Source organism: Podarcis pityusensis (genome assembly GCF_964106645.2).
Source record: "Podarcis pityusensis genome assembly, chromosome: 2".
Classification (NCBI taxonomy): Eukaryota; Metazoa; Chordata; class Lepidosauria; order Squamata; family Lacertidae; genus Podarcis; species Podarcis pityusensis.
The window spans coordinates 13135529-13151429 of record NC_138029.1 but is presented as its reverse complement, the minus strand read 5'-3'; the positions used below and the strand labels follow the sequence as shown (position 1 = coordinate 13151429).

At 49.6% G+C, this 15901-nt stretch overlaps 1 protein-coding gene across 5 annotated transcripts in view; it reads right to left on the bottom strand.

Moving 5' to 3' along the window:
* The window catches only part of LOC308470924 (nuclear receptor subfamily 1 group D member 1-like), a 58919-nt gene that overhangs the window by 14608 nt on the left and 28410 nt on the right, over positions 1-15901 (bottom strand). The gene's annotated exons all lie outside the window — the stretch shown is intronic.

Genomic DNA, 15901 nt, shown 5'->3' with positions numbered 1-15901 from the left:
TAGCAGGTGTGAGCTGAAACCATGCTTGGAACATTTATTTGCTTAGAAGTTGTGTAAGTCGCTTGGTTGAAGAGATCCCTAATATAAAACTGAGTGTCAGACGACCTGGGAGACCTGCATTCGAATCCTTACTCAGCCATGAAGCTTACTGGGTGACCGGGCCTCAGCCTAACCAACCTCACAGGGTTGGTGTGAGTGTAGCACTCAGTCACTATTTTATCTTCAATCAGATCACTCTTCAGGTCATTAATTTTTTTTTCCTCCAACACAAACTGAAAATTTACAGATGTAAATGATCCTAATTTGCATAAGAAAATGCAAAAACTTTCCAGGAGATTCTCTAATTCAAAATTTTCTGCCGTTTTTTTACTGGCTGAGCAAGGACCAGGTCACCAGAGTTTGTGCACCTTCAAGATTCCATTGCTTGGATGTAAATAATGAGTGTGGGGGTGAGCAGACCCCCTGGTTTAAAAAGGGGGGAGGGCACCCCTGGGGGTGTGTTCACAGAAGACTCTAGAAGCCTTGCCAAGGCAATGGGCACCATGGGTTCAAAGAGGTGCTGGTGACTAGAGGCGTCTTTTTGCACTCCTATAAAGTGAGTTTGTTCCTGCCTCCAGCCCACCAACTCTCTTGTAGGCAGCGGCAGGCAGCGAGCAAACAAACAAACAGATCCTTCCAATTCCTCAGCTCTCATTTCTTGAGGGCCAAAGAAAGCAAAAATCACCGTGAACTAGTGCCATATAGGGCATTGCTGGAAGAGAGGGAAGGGAATGATGGAGAATATGAGGTGGCTTGCAGAACCACCGATCAAGGCCAAGACGAGCAACTTTCTGCTGAAAGCTCCAAGCAAACTTTATTCTGCAATCTACGACGGCTGCGAGAAATGAAAGCAATAGTAAAACAACAGCCATTGCCGATTTAAAATGGTGCCTTTAGCATTCATCCGACATCAACCTGGCTGTGATTTCGAACCACCGTTGCTCCACCCCTTCTTTGGCAAACCATGGCTCTGTCTTTTCGCAGATGGCATGTGTGCCAGCCGTCTGACTGGTCAAAACCTGCGCACCGAGGTCGGAGAGGAGGAAATGGGGAAAGGGGCCTCGAATGGGGTCACTGCTGCCAAAGAACCACCGCCCCTCCCTTCCTCCCTGCAAAAAACTGTGTCTCTCTCCGCCAGGGCACTGAGCTGCCAGCTGTGCCTGAAGGTGTGAAGCCAGTGACCGACTGAACGCATGCAGCCTCCATGTGGGACGGCGCATGGGGAAGAGCAGAGAATGATGTGGCCCGGGCGACACGTGCTGCGCGAAAACTAGGGCAAGCGGATGGCACGCATATGAAGGCACGAAAGCCCAAGCGGCCATCTGAGAGGCAGAAGGCCGTGCCAGGACCCCACAAGGTGCCACTGCAAATGCCAAACCAGAGGCCCCATCGGCTCAGGGCAATTGGCTTCCCTTCCAACAGTGCGTTTAGGAAATCGCTTGGTATAAATGTCCCTTAACACCCTTTTTAATGGCTTTGCACTGCCGGGTCTCAAGGCCAGGGCAGGTTGTGAGCCTGAAGTCAGAGGAATTGATCAGGATGGGAGATCAGCCTGTGTGTTCAGGCCTGGCCAAAGGGAAGAGACTATAGAGAGGCTAAGGAAGGCTCTTTAACAACAATAGCCCCCTGACATCCCTATAAAGTACAGGGGGGATCCTCTGGCCCTCTAGACGTTGCTGGATGACAACTCTCATTCCTGAAGAGCCACAGGGGAAGGCCAGTTGTCCCACCAGCTCTCAGCTCCTCTCCCTTTTCCTCCTTCACTAACTCAACATTTATTCCTCCGCCCCCCACCAAAAAGCAGAGATGTACTCCATTGCACAAGGATTTTGTAAAGTGGACCACACAGAAGCGTTACAGGAGCCGCACTCCCTCTGGCTCCTCGACTTATGTGCCTGAACTCACACACCACATCCGCATGCGACCTACATCAGGAACGGAGAAGTACTTTCCGAGCAAACGTCTCCACACTCCCTCGCTCCCTTCTATCTTTTGGTGACAGAATGAGTTTAATTTGCCGTAAGGGCCAATCATCGTCACTCAGCTCTGTCCTGCAAAAACCCCTGGCTTCAAAAACATGTGCCAAAAATAAACCGCCTCTCTTTTATGTTTTCCTAGGCATTGTGAAGCTTATAAGGGCAAGGGCAGCTTGTTCAGGCTGCAAGCAGCGCCAGCCTTAAAACCAACTTTGGGCATGGGAAAAGAGTTTCTTCCCAACGAGAGAGCGCACGCAAACCATTCTGCTCAGCAGACCGTCAGCTGAAGGGGCATCTGGGAATTCGCTTGCATGATCTAGAACTGCATTTGATCTTTGGCCTAGATCAAGACAATCTCAAACTCTATTCAACTTCTATGGTGGGCTCTTGACCTGAGCCTAAAAGCAAACAGTTCAACAAGGCATGCATGCCCCACAGTGTGCTTTTTCTATCACTGCTGGTTCTGTGGATCAGAGAGGCAAACACCTTCCCTTCCCCTCAACACCTTAGGACCTCCTCTGGACGGTCAAAAGATGCTGCAAAGAGAAGCATAGCAAGTGAAATCACGCTTCTTCTCCTTTGCAGCATCCACATGACACCGTCCTCATCAAAATGCTGCCCCATTATTATTCACCCATTTAATCCGGATTTACCGTTTCTGCAGAAAATCCGATAAATTTAAGAAAAAAACACACACACAACCCTGCAGAAATAGTAAATCCGGATTAATTTGGCAGTGGAGGGTGTGAGGGAGAGGATACGGGGAAGCATCCTGACGAGGATGATGTGGTGAAAGTGCTCCCCTTGTTGGAACAAATCTCACCCTACTGATTGGAAAGGTGCAGCGGAAGTGGCGCTGTGGTCTAAACCACAGAGCCTAGGACTTGCCGATCAGAAGGTCGGCGGTTCGAATCCCCGCGACGGGGTGAGCTCCCATTGCTCAGTCCCTGCTCCTGCCAACCTAGCAGTTCGAAAGCATGTCAAAGTGCAAGTAGATAAATAGGTACCGCTCCGGTGGGAAGGTAAACGGCGTTTCTGTGCGCTGCTCTGGTTTCGCCAGAAGCAGCTTAGTCATGCTGGCCACATGACCGAGAAAAACTGTCTACGGACAAACGTCAGCTCCCTCAGTCTGTAAAGCGAGATGAGCGCTGCAACCCCAGAGTCGTTCGCGACTGGACTTAAGTGTCAGGGGTCCTTTACCTTTTTAGCAGAAGATCACATATTCTGCATACAGCAGAATGTTCCAGGTCAGATTCTTGTTAAGCCCAGCAGAAGGATAGCAAAGGCAACAGGAAAGATTTTTGCCTGAAATCTTTGGGGGAGCCACTGCCAGTCATGGGAGAGATTGTGTTGGGCTAGTTCAAACTTGGATCTCCAGCTGGTTTTGGACTACAAGTCCCATCATCCCTGACCACCGGACCTGCCAGCTAAGGATGATGGGTGTTGTAGTCCAAAACCATCTGGAGACCCAAGGTTGGGAAACCCTGGGCTAGATGAAAAATGGTCTTTACTCAGCATAGCAGTGACTCTGTATGTTCAGAACTGAGATGCATGCATCTCTCACACAGAACTTATTTTTATCACTTTTTTTGGATACCTGAAGTTGCCTCAAAGGTTGTTTTGCAGGGGTCGGTGGAATTGCCCCATTGATCAGAAGCGCAGTTGGGGGGAAACACCACCTTGATTCCACCAAGACACACGGAAATTGGGCATCAATTTGAATCCTGTCCCACTAGTCTTGGGTGCTGGGTTACGCTTCAAAACTCTGGCTCTCTGCATACATCTTTAGGAGCAGAAAACCCCCAAAATACTGTAATATGTCGACCACCTCTCCATGGGCATAGCCAGGTTTTTGGTTAGGGGTGCAGTTTTTTGCTGGGGAGGAACCTCAAATTTGTATTGATTTTGATTGATTTAGGGGGTCAACTGGCCCCCTTGGCTGCGCCCATGGTCACGAACTTCTCCCTGTTTTCTCTATCTCTTAAAAAAACCCCTTAAATGACTTTGCTTCCATGCCCATCTCCGCGACTTTGCAAATGGGGCGGCCTAACTGCCCCGGGATCGCCGCGCTGCCCGCCGCGCATCTGTGCCAAGCGAGCAGCAGCCCGGGCGCTTGTTATTTTTAGCGCCTGCCAATCGCCGCCGGAGAAGAGCTCCGAGGGGGCGGCGGTGGCAGGAGCGAGCTCCGGTTCCCAGCTCCGCTTCGCCTCCCCTGCGGAGCGGAGCCTCCAATCGGGTCAGCGCCTCACGTGTCCGCCTCTAGCTGCCGCGGAACGAGTGTCAGGAACAAGCAACGTGCTGGAGCGCCGCCAAGGCGGGGAGGGGAGACACCTGACTCGCGGCTCACATGGCTCGGGCGGCATTCATCCTCCTCCTCGACAGCAGGAGGCGGCTCTCTGCACGCGAGGCGCCCGCGATGCAAGACGCGGCATTGCATGTTTGCGCATGCAGCTGCATGCATGCGTGCAAACGGGGGGGGGGGTTGCGCATGCAGCTGCATGCATGCAAGCGGGGGCGGGCGAGAGACGCGATCCGAGAGGAAGGGGAGCTGTGGAGGTGGCTGGATCCATCCTTGTTAGCGCATGGACAAGTTCGCGGCTGGCTCCTGGAGGAGAATCGCCACGCCCAGCCGGGACCGCAGGGAGCAGGTTTTAGAAAAGAGCGCATCTGTGCATGTGCAGAACGCCCTCCGCAAGAAGGAGAGCAGCCCCTTTCCCTTCCTTTCCCCATGTGTAGGATTGCAGGGAGCCTTTAAGAGGAGGACGGGGGCTTTCCAGAAGCCAAAATGAGAGTCTCTTGCCTGAAAACGGCACACCGAGCCCTACTGATCCAAGCCCTACTGACCCCTGGGTCAAGTTAAGGCACCAGACCTCTCTTGGTAAAAGCTAAGTGCAGCAGAGGTTAATCTGCAAAAATATGAGTTGCGCAATCCATAAATCTGGGCAGCCCAGACTGCAGCTGCAAGGACGGAGCAGTTAAAATGGGACTGCCACCATCACTCCTACAAGTTTAAATAAATCTCTCCCCACCATGAAAAAACGCACCTTTACTCTGCATATATACAACAGGAATAAGCAGGAGATGTGATGGAACCCAGGATTCCTCGTTCCCAGTATTTATAATCTCCCATTCTCCCTCTGGCAGTGGAAAAAGAAATCCAGATGTCTGCATTATGCCCCATTACCTTCTCATTACTTCTAGAGACCCAGGTCAGCTCTTCTCAGGATGGTTTATGCGAATACATATAGTATAACAGAGTTTGGTATAGATTCTATAAAAACTGTGTGATTTGAAACAGTACACCACACATGTAAGTATAGCACTCTACAGTACCTGCTTTCTCTACCCAATTTCGGCTTTCTAGCTTTGCAAAATCTGAGAATTTTGCTTGTGCACACTGAACTTTGGAAACAGTGCAAAGCTTAATTTTGGAGCCAGATTCATATAGGACACACTGGGATATGCTTTGCAGCACTTATTGCTGCTGCTGTAATTTTTATGATTCTATGAATGGGTTTGTTTTTTGATCAGACTACAAACAGCGATTTTCTTAACTAGGGCAAGTAAGTGGCTGACAAAATACAGGTGGGTGGCAAGGTGTGTATCGCACAAGTAGCTGTCGCAGGCTGCACCAGTGCCAGATCTGGGTCTTAGGGCCCTTGGGTGACGCATCCTTAACCTGCAAGAGGCTGGGTATACAAACTAAGGAACACAGGCATCTGTCTTATGCTGAGTTCAGACCATTGGTCAATTTAGCTCAATATTTGCCTGCACTGGCGGCAGCAACACTCCAGGATTTTAGAGAGGGGTATCTTCCAGCTGGGACGTGGGTGGCGCTGTGGGTTAAACCACAGAGCCTAGGACTTGGCGATCAGAAGGTCGGCGGTTCGAATCCCCGCAACAGGGTGAGCTCCCGTTGCTTGGTCCCTGTTCCTGCCAACCTAGCAGTTCGAAAGCACGTCAAAGTGCAAGTAGATAAATAGGTACCGCTCAGGTGCGAAGGTAAACGCCGTTTCCGTGTGCTGCTCTGGTTCGCCAGAAGCGGCTTAGTCATGCTGGCCACAACGCCCGGAAGCTGTACGCTGGCTCCCTCGGCCAATAAAGCGAGATGAGAGCCGCAATCCCAGAGTCGGTCACGACTGGACCTAATGGTCAGGGGTCCCTTTACCTTTTATCTTCCAGCCTGATGTGGAGATGTTGGAGATTGAATCTGAAACCTTGTGCGTGCAAAGCGTAATCTCAAATCCTGAATCTCTCAAACTGCTTCTCAAGAACTCTCATACTGTTTCTGATCATTCTGGTCTCCTGTGCAATGTGAGTGTTAACAGTGCTGCCTTGCCATTTGCTGGTCTTAGTCCCCATCAAACCCTTGACCAGTCTGCCTTGCATCTTCTGTCCTACACCCAATTAGCACTCCCACATCTGTGTTTCTCTGGTTTTTTAAATGTAAGAAATGGCACCTCGTTAAACCGGCAGAAGAGTGGCTTTCGCATGACCTTTTTTTAATAGTTGTTTGGAGAGACATCTTGTCATGTTCCTTCATCCCGACCACATGCACTGATGAATCTACTTTTCGCTGCTTCTTATTTTGTTTAAAAACAGCGGCCTGAAAACTGTGCTCCGGAGAACCTCCTTATCAAGAGGATTTCCTTGCTGAGAAGATCAATAACAGCAGACAAGCCAGGTGCTTATCTTTCACTGCAATGTGCAGAGATGCTGCAGAAGTGATGGGCATGTTCTCTAGAGGGCACATTCTGATGCAGGGCCACCAGCGAGGAGGACCCTGTGTTCCGGAGTGATATAGCACACTAAATATTGCCTCTGAATCCTCAGTGACACACGGATTCCTTACAGATCAGTCTGTCTGCAAAGTATTTCCTGAAACACTGAAAACCACTGCTTTCAAAGGTGGGCAGACTGTGGATTATCTGTATTTATATCTCGGCTTTTCACAACACCCTGAAAGTTGGCAGCCACCAGTTTAAAATAGCACTGAATAGGATCATTTCAGCCTATTTACTCGCCTCTGTAAAAGACACCTAAACTCACGTGTCCCCCCCCCCGCCCACATTGTGGCGCCCCAGCTAGCTCCAAATGCACATTATTATTATTTCATCCTTGCTATTATCGTTACAAAATGAAGCCACTTAACGCGCTGCGGTTCTGCAACTGCAGCTGAGCAAGATTATCGTACAGGCAGGAATCTAAAATGGAAAGTTTAACGATCAGCTCAAAGCAGAGGAAGATCAGGAAACATACAAAGACCATGTAGAGCAGGGATAGGCAGCGTGGCTCCCCCAAACATTGTCAGACTACAGTTCCCATCATCCTTGACTTAGCCACATTTGCTGGGCATGATGGGAGTTGATCAACACCTGGAGGGCACCATGTTGGCTACCCTTGATTTACAGAAGGGGTAGGAAATCTGTGGCCCTGATCAGGGTTTCCCCAGACTCGGGTCTCCAGCTGGACTACATTTCCCATCATCCCTGACCACTGGTCCTGCACCCAAGAAGATGCCTAGCAAATCACAGACGGATGCTCCAATTCCTGCGCCTGTGTTTGGATATGCCTCTACTGATAAAATGCTACCCTCCTGGCTACTGTGCCAAGTGTAGGAGAAAGGGAGTGAGCAACCCCTAACAGTACTGAGTGGGACTGCAGACGCTGCCTCTGCACTATACAGAATCATAAAAATGCAGGGTTGGAAGGGACCCCCAGGGGTCATCTAGTCCAACCCCCTGCAATGCAAGAATCTAAGTTTAAGCATCCATGACAGATGGCCATCCAACCTCTGCTTAAAACCTCTAAGGATGGAGAGTCCACCAGCTCCCAAGGGAGTCCATTCCACTGCTCTTGCTCTCAGAATGTTCATTCCTGGTGTTTAGCCAGAATACATTTGCGTCTGACCCGCCAGAGCTGGAGAAAACAAGCTTGCTCCATCTTCCATGTGACAGCCCTTTTGATTTTTTAACGATGGCTATCATATACCTTTATGTAGGCATCAGACCCATTGATCTCTATGGAATTTACTTCTTCGTAAAAGGCAGCAGTCCCTTGAAACGTGATGAATCCTGACAGCTTGAAGAAGAGGGATTACAGTTCAGTGGCACAGGATATCCTCTTGCATGCAAAAGGTCTCTGGCACAATTTTTGTTATTTCTAGCTTAAAAGGAGATCAGGCAGCAGCAGGTGATGGGAAAGAACTCTCTGTGCCTGAGATCCTGGAAAGCCAGAATGGAAAACACCAGGCTGGATGAGACAAAAACTCTTGACCTAGTACAAGGTAACTTCCTTTGAAGCAGAATGGAGGGCTTGAATAACAATATTTTGCAAGATTGCAATATGGGCTGCAAGCTCTACCTAGTTTTGAAGCACTTATCAACCCATATAGCATCTTTCTCAGCTCAGCAGGTAATTCCCAACGCACCTCACAATGCTGTAACATCTGGAGCGGGGCGTTTTGAGATCTCCAGGCAAGTTGTGAGTGTGCGATGTCAAGAGACAGCGCACTTCTGACACGAAAACAGCTCTGAGCCTGTTTTGAGTGTGTATCCACGGGCAGAGAACAGGAGCTGGCTATTCCGTAATCTTAAAAAATACATTCTGGCCCAATGTCAGTTTTTCAAAGATAGGGGGTCTTTCTGGCATTCGTGGAACCACACAAACAGTTGCCTGCCTGGGAGCAGAATCTGAGGCCCAGGGAAGTTTTTGATGTTTGATTATGTTTTTATACGGGCGGGGTATAAATAATAAAATTATGATTATGATGCCTCACACAAGGTCAATAGAGCAGATCAGTGGCAGAGAAATGAGAGCAGAAGCCTCTCCTCTGCATCAGCAGCTGTCAGCTCCCCTGTACAGTGGTACCTCGGGTTAAGTACTTAATTTGTTCCAGAGGTCCATTCTTAACCTGAAACTGTTCTTAACCTGAAGCACCACTTTAGCTAATGGGGCCTCCTGCTGCCGCCGCACGATTTCTGTTCTCATCCTGAAGCAAAGTTCTTAACCCGAGGTACTATTTCTGGGTTAGCGGAGTCTGTGACCTGAAGCGTCTGTAACCCGAGGTACCACTGGACCACCAACCCCTTGTAAGCCAAATGGGCACCATCGGCAACAGCAACACCCTCCACCAACTGTCAAGCACACCCCTTCCTCTCCGAATGGCATTCTTAGTGGCTGCCATTGTGTGCTGCCTCATCCATCAGCACCGTCACAGCGCCCACGCTGCTCCGGCTTGCTGACGCTGCAGTTGGTTTCTCTGCAGTGGGGCCAGCGCACAGGGAAGAGGCCATCTCGGCCCACACCCAGCAAGTCCTCGGACCTCGAGCAAGCCAGAAACCAGGGGATGGATCTCAGCTGCGCCACTGAACATGTCACAGCAGGAAAAGAAACTGCGGCAGTTTGCACTTCCCGGGCGCTGCTGAAATTCAATCCAAGGCGCCCTCCAGAGCCCCTGCACTGAAGGCTGCTGCTGCTGCAGTGCCTTGTACCTGGTGACCTGAATTCACCTGACAAAGGCAAATTCAGCAGCTCCCGGGTGGCTCTGGAGCATGTCTGTAAGGCAGATTCACGCTGCCTTTGAAGCAGTCAACAGCTGGCGGCAGTCCTGATGTATTTCGGAATCTAGGCCAGGGAGCTGCTGTTGTTTCCCCCCTCCTTTTTACTTTTTTTTTTAAGCGGTGAAACCCGATTTTCCTCCTTCCTCTGCAGATACAAGCAATGACCCTATTTTGGGCTGGCTAATCTATCACTTTGAAGTTGACTTTTGCATGAATTATTTTACACCTACCTGGATCTAACTAAAGGCTGCAGCTCAACAGGAAAGAAAAAGGAGTCGGGTTTTGCTTGCTTAGCCGATCAATAGGAAAGGCAGCCTCCTCGGCCAATCTCTAATAGCAAACTTCTGGTTCCAAATTCAAGGGCCAAAATGTGGGGCTAATCTGAGGTTCTAATGCTGGCCTGCCCTGAATTCCAACACAAGTATCTAAATGGGTTTGGCAAATTAACTGGGGGGGGGGGGGGGGAGAGAGAGAGAGAGAGAGAGAGAGAGAGAGAGAGAGAGAGAAATCTATTTTATTAAACTGGAGTCAGTGTTAAGGATAACACATTTTGTTAACATGAAAGAAGACACGTTTGGCAGGCAATAGCACATGGCTTCAAGCTGTGTTCAAATCTCTGCTCAGCCAAGAACATGCAAACTATATCTGAGCCTCAGTTCCCATATCCATAAAATGGGGGTTATAATGACCTACTTCACAGCAGGGCTGCTTCGATGGCAGGCAATTAAAAAAAACGTATTTAGGAAAATGCATAAACTGCTTGATCTAAACATTCTCCAAGTGGCATACTGATAAAACATAGATAAATCTCACAAATAAACATATATATAAAGCCATCATTGTTCAAAATAAAGATAAGGATCAGCAAGACTTTCAGAACAAATGTAAGTAACTAAATCATGTGTCTGGTTAGGCTTGCCAAAAAAGTTTCCAGCCAAGGATCTGATATCTCAGATTAAAACTTGGGTTGCCAAAATTGGAAGAACGTCTGCATTTGTTGTATCTTGTTAAGGGAGCACTTGCCAGAAAAGAATGGACACCATGCTGTGATGTAACCTTCCTGCAAAGGTCAAATGCATCCCTTCCAATGCTAGCATCCTTTGGACACTGGGGTACACTACAAAAAGTGGGGAGTCCTGCCCCTTCCTCAAAAAAACCAGACTCTTCTAAAGGACATCAGTAATCCAACAGAAACCACTTAAACAACCCACTTGCATGAAATCACAGCAGTTCCATTAAAAGCAAGTTATAGAACAGGGCTGGGAAAACTGTGATGTTGGAGGACTACAACTCCCATCATTGCTCAAGTTGGCTGGGGCTGATTGAATCTGGAGTCTTCCAACATCTGGAGGGCCACAGATCTGTGACAGAGAGAGATGGATCTTAGGCCGTTAACAAGGGGCTCCCTTGGAGTAGAGAAACCCCTTTGTATTGACCTGAGAATGCAACTTGACCCTGTCTTTGTGGAAAACAGAGTAAAAATCAGTTGTTTGTGGAGTCCATGCCAACAGCCTGGAATGGAAGCCGTACAAAATTGAACCTAACTGGTCCCATCCGGCCTCCCCACCCAGCGCACCTCGGCTCCGAGTGATGTCCTTCTGGAGGAGGAGAGTAGCCCGCCTCCCAGGAAGGAGAGGCCGATGCTTCCCTTGCAAAATGGTGATGTGTCAATAAATAAGATTACCCAGAAAGGGAACACGAGTCTAGCTAGGGTCTTAGCTGAAGCCTGCCAGGAGACACTAGCTACTCGTGCAGGCTTTAATCTGCCTGCACGTTCCTTCATCAGTGGAACAGGGGAGGGAGGGGCAGGAGAGGAAAGAGCAGCTCGGTTTTTTGGCTTTAAGTAGGTTAAACAAATCAGAGTGCATCCGTGGGCTTGTTGGAACTGCAGCAGCTCTCCCAGAACAGGCAGAGAGCCTGGGAAATAAAGATACCAAATGTGATCACAAGGATATTTGTTTGCTTCACTGAGATTGGGGGGGGGGGGGGATTGCTAAGGGGACAAAACACTACCAGAGGCCCCCACCCCACAAGTGATATATTTAGAAGCATCTCGGTTCCCAGGGATTCAATGTTTGCTTTTTTTTCCTGCTAAAGGACTGATCAAAGTTGCAAAAACAAGGGATGCCCCCTCTCCTCTGCATGGCAGTTTTAAGGAGTTGGGATTTCAGGCACCTGATAACATCGGTCCATGTAGCTCAGGATTGGCTACAGCGGACTGGGCAACAGCTCTCTCCGGCTTAAAACACCGGGGGTCTTTTCCAGGCCTACCTATAGATGGATTGGACCTGGTGTGTTTTGCATGCCAAGCATGGGCACTGCTGTTGAACTAAAGCCCCATGATAGAATCAGAGAATTGCAGAGTTCGGAGGGACCCGAGGGTCATCTAGTCCAACCCCCCGCAATGCAGGAATCCTGCAAACAGCTGCCCCTGGGTGGGCTTGAATCACCAACCTTCTGGTTAAGACAGGCATACTGATCCACTGTCAAGACTAAGGAGAGACAGTCAAGCTCACACATATTTGGGCTTGTTTTTAAAACCAAGCTGAGGAATTGGGGAGAACAGAATGCAACCTGGTTTGAATATGGGTCTGGTGAGCCTGTTTTCTGACCGGTCCCATGATATACAGTGGGAGGTATTTTCACACACCACTCCTCCGAAGTTTCTGGCAAGCTCGGCTTGTGGTGAGCTGCCTAGGCAACTGGGTTCACCAGAAGCCCATTTACATCAGGGTTAATGGGGGCTTTTCATTTCGCTTTTGTTTTGTCTCCAGTGACCTGGTTTCAGAATGAGTTCAGGAACGGCCCAAGGATGGGATGTGGGGCCTGGGAAACTGAAATGTGGGTCCCCTCCTTGGGATAAAATTACGAAGAGCACATTGCTGCCATGTGTTATTCTGTTGATACAACCCTGACAGCGACAGCATCTGGGCAAACCAAATTTAGGAGAGGGGTATGTAACCTTTCCCCAACCTCTATTTTTGTGATTAACTGCCCCCCGCCCTCGGCCAGCCTATTGGCAAGAGGCAACTGCAGGAGACTGCAGCAGAAAGTGGCAGGCATCCCTCCTTCATGCTTCCCCACACCTCCCATGAAAATTGCACCTCCTCAAAGATGCTTTGCATACAACAAGCATTGGGAAACCTGTGGCCCTCCAGATCTCACTGCATCTTCTGTGACCCCTGGCTATGCTGACTGGGGCTGATGGGAGCTGGAGTTCAATAAGATATTGGGGGGGGGGGACACGTTCCCCTTAGAAGACGAAGCCATTTGGGTCTATATCATAGGTAAAGGGACCCTGACCAATAGATCCAGTCGTGGCCAACTCTGGGGTTGCGGCTCTCATCTTGCTTTATTGGCCGAGGGAGCCATAACTAAGCCGCTTCTGGCAAACCAGAGCAGCGCACGGAAACGCCGTTTACCTTCCCGCCGGAGCGGTACCTATTTATCTACTTGCACCTTGACGTGCTTTCGAACTGCTAGGTTGGCAGGAGCAGGGACCGAGCAACAGGAGCTCACCCCATCGCGGGGATTCGAACCGCCAACCTTCTGATCGGCAAGTCCTAGGCTCTGTGGTTTAACCCACAGCGTCACCCGCGTCCCTTATATCATAGGTACCTGTGTGTAATTTTACCACTTGAACTGGTGGCCTTGAACAAGTCTGTCTCACTCAGCTGACCTCACTGCTTTTGGATCAGGGCTGGAAATTTTCCAGGAGGGGGAAAAACATTTTTTGTTCAAGATGGGAGGGCTCAGTTCAACAGGTAACAGGAATCAGAAAGGATAGCCTGCTTATCACCCCTTGCTTCTTTGTTTACCACCCCGGTGAAGGTGTTTCCACACGCCTGGCAAGGTTCACGGAAGGAATAGCATCCCTTGCAAAGGTAAAGGTTGCTCTGCAATCAAATAGGCGGCGGCCCCACCACGCCCTGACCGCGTCTGCTTTCGCTCCTGGCCCAGCACATCCTGCCTGCCGCGATACATTTTAAAGTTTGATCTCAGCCTCTCTGGCACCTGTGAAAGTGCTGCCGCCGCCTTCAGACAGCGAAGTAGGTCAAAGTCACCGCAACGGGAGAAAGGGCAGGGTGAGGTGGCGCAGCTCCGAGTGAGTCGGGAGGGGGAGCTTTTTGCTGCAGAGTTCATCATCCCCAGCTCCACGGCTTCAGCAGGGGAGCTCCCAGACTCAAAGCAAGAAGACGGGAAACCAAAGCAGGCTTGTGAATAGTCCCCAACCTATGGGTACCGATACCAAGGGCAGTGGAGGTTTTGGAAACTGGAAGGAAGCTGTTCGACAAATCAAGGAACAAGCAAGCAGCCCCCCCTCCAATTCGCAAACGTTTTCCTATCCAAGTTGTCCCGTTTCTGTTTGATGAATGGGGGCTCCCTGTCTCCCCCCCCCCCACATTCTTTCCACCTCCCTTCTGGGGCTATTGATAGGCCACAAACGACTGACATAAATATAGTAATAGCCCTGACCATTAGGTCCAGTCATGACCAACTCTGGGGTTGCGGCGCTCACCTCGCTTTATTGGCCGAGGGAGCCGGCATACAGCTTCCGGGTCATGTGGCCAGCATGACTAAGCCGCTTCTGGCGAACCAGAGCAGCGCACGGAAACGCCATTTACCTTCACGCCAGAGCAGTACCTATTTATCTACTTGCACTTTGACGTGCTTTCGAACTGTTAGGTTGGCAGGAGCTGGGACCGAGCAATGGGAGCTCACCCCATTGCGGGGATTCGAACCACCGACCTTCTGATCGGCAAGTCCTAGGCTCTGTGGTTTAACCCACAGCACCACCCGCGTCCCTTGACATAAATATGGACCCCAGCATTTGTGGCAGGCTTGCTGCATAGCTGAATTGACAAACACACCATTGCCCCTATTTACCAGGGATAATCCCTACTTTTTGCTGCCGGTCCCTGGTCTCTATTCTGTCTTTTGGGAAGATGCTGGAGGCCGTGTACTCGTTTTTAAAATGCATTCTGTGTTGCACACACAGGTGCATTATAGTTCTTCAGGGTTCATGTCCATCTCCCAGGTCTCTAGACATTGGAAACTTGAGGGGAGAGGGCAGAAAGAGGAGATGTATGCAGTGGTGATACATATAAATGGATGCTTGCAAATATACCCTAGATGTTGTACACTGCTCCCCTCCTTTACCCTATCTACCTTTCACTGCCCATCCAGATAGTAAAAGTTCTTGGTTGTGCTTGAGTTGCAGCTACCCTAAAAGTCGGATCCACTGAGAGACTCAACGTGCTATTAAACAATTTTTAAGTTGCTGTTGTTGTTTTAAACTATTGCACTGCAAACACATTCTTTTCCAGCCAGTGCCGGAGAGGCTATTACAGAGTAAATGAATACAAACACCCAATTAAAAAAGAAAAAGAAGAAGAGCCTCAGGAAGAGGTGCTTGGCATTACAAACACACAAATGACCTTATTTCCGAAGTGCTGGAATGTGTGGCCTAATTAAGACATCCCCAGACTTAAACTAGCTTAGCCGTCATGGCCCTGCTTTTCCCAGGGAACCGTGGGAACTGTAGTTCTGTAAAGTAGGCCGGGGCTCTCTACATCCAGATGCTCAGCACCAGCGCCAAACTACAATTCCCAGGGTTCCTGGGGAAGCCGTGAGTGCAAAAAAACCCACCACCTATCCAGCCATGAGGGTGAAATGACAAAAGGCTCTTGAGAGCAACAGGGCTGCCACCACATCTGAAGCCCTGATGTGACTCATTCCTGGCCAAGGTCTTTTTTTACCATTCTTTTGGTCACACCAACTCCAGGTTGGGACCATTGTTAGTAACCGGATTACACTTTTGGTAGGCATGATAAAGACCCCCGCCAGTGGGATACCTCTGTGGCATCCAAACCCCTTCAGCACAGGAGATTGGGAGGTTTTGTAAATCATCAACAGACCCACCTGACTCCCCTCCACCAACACAGAAATTGGCAGTTGCAACACAGCTACCTCCATAATACCCAATTTCTAAGGCTTTTCCCCACTGACCTAGATTAAGCACCCAAAAAATACCCTCCAGTTTTCACTCTAGAAAGGAGGGGAGTCCACCTGTTTGTCTCTCAACCGAACACCATCATATCTGATCAAGAGGCATCTCTAGACACAGAGGGGGACAAGTGCCAAGCATGAGAGGTTGGTCACGTGGTTCTCTGAGCCATGACCTTAGCATGCTTGCAGCATGGGCCTCTCCTTCCATCATCCCATATGGGGTGCCATATAGATCAGCCCATTTTGCACCTGGCTTTTGGCCCATATGCGACCAAGTGAAGATGCCTGGACGCTGCGATGGCACCTGACATTTCC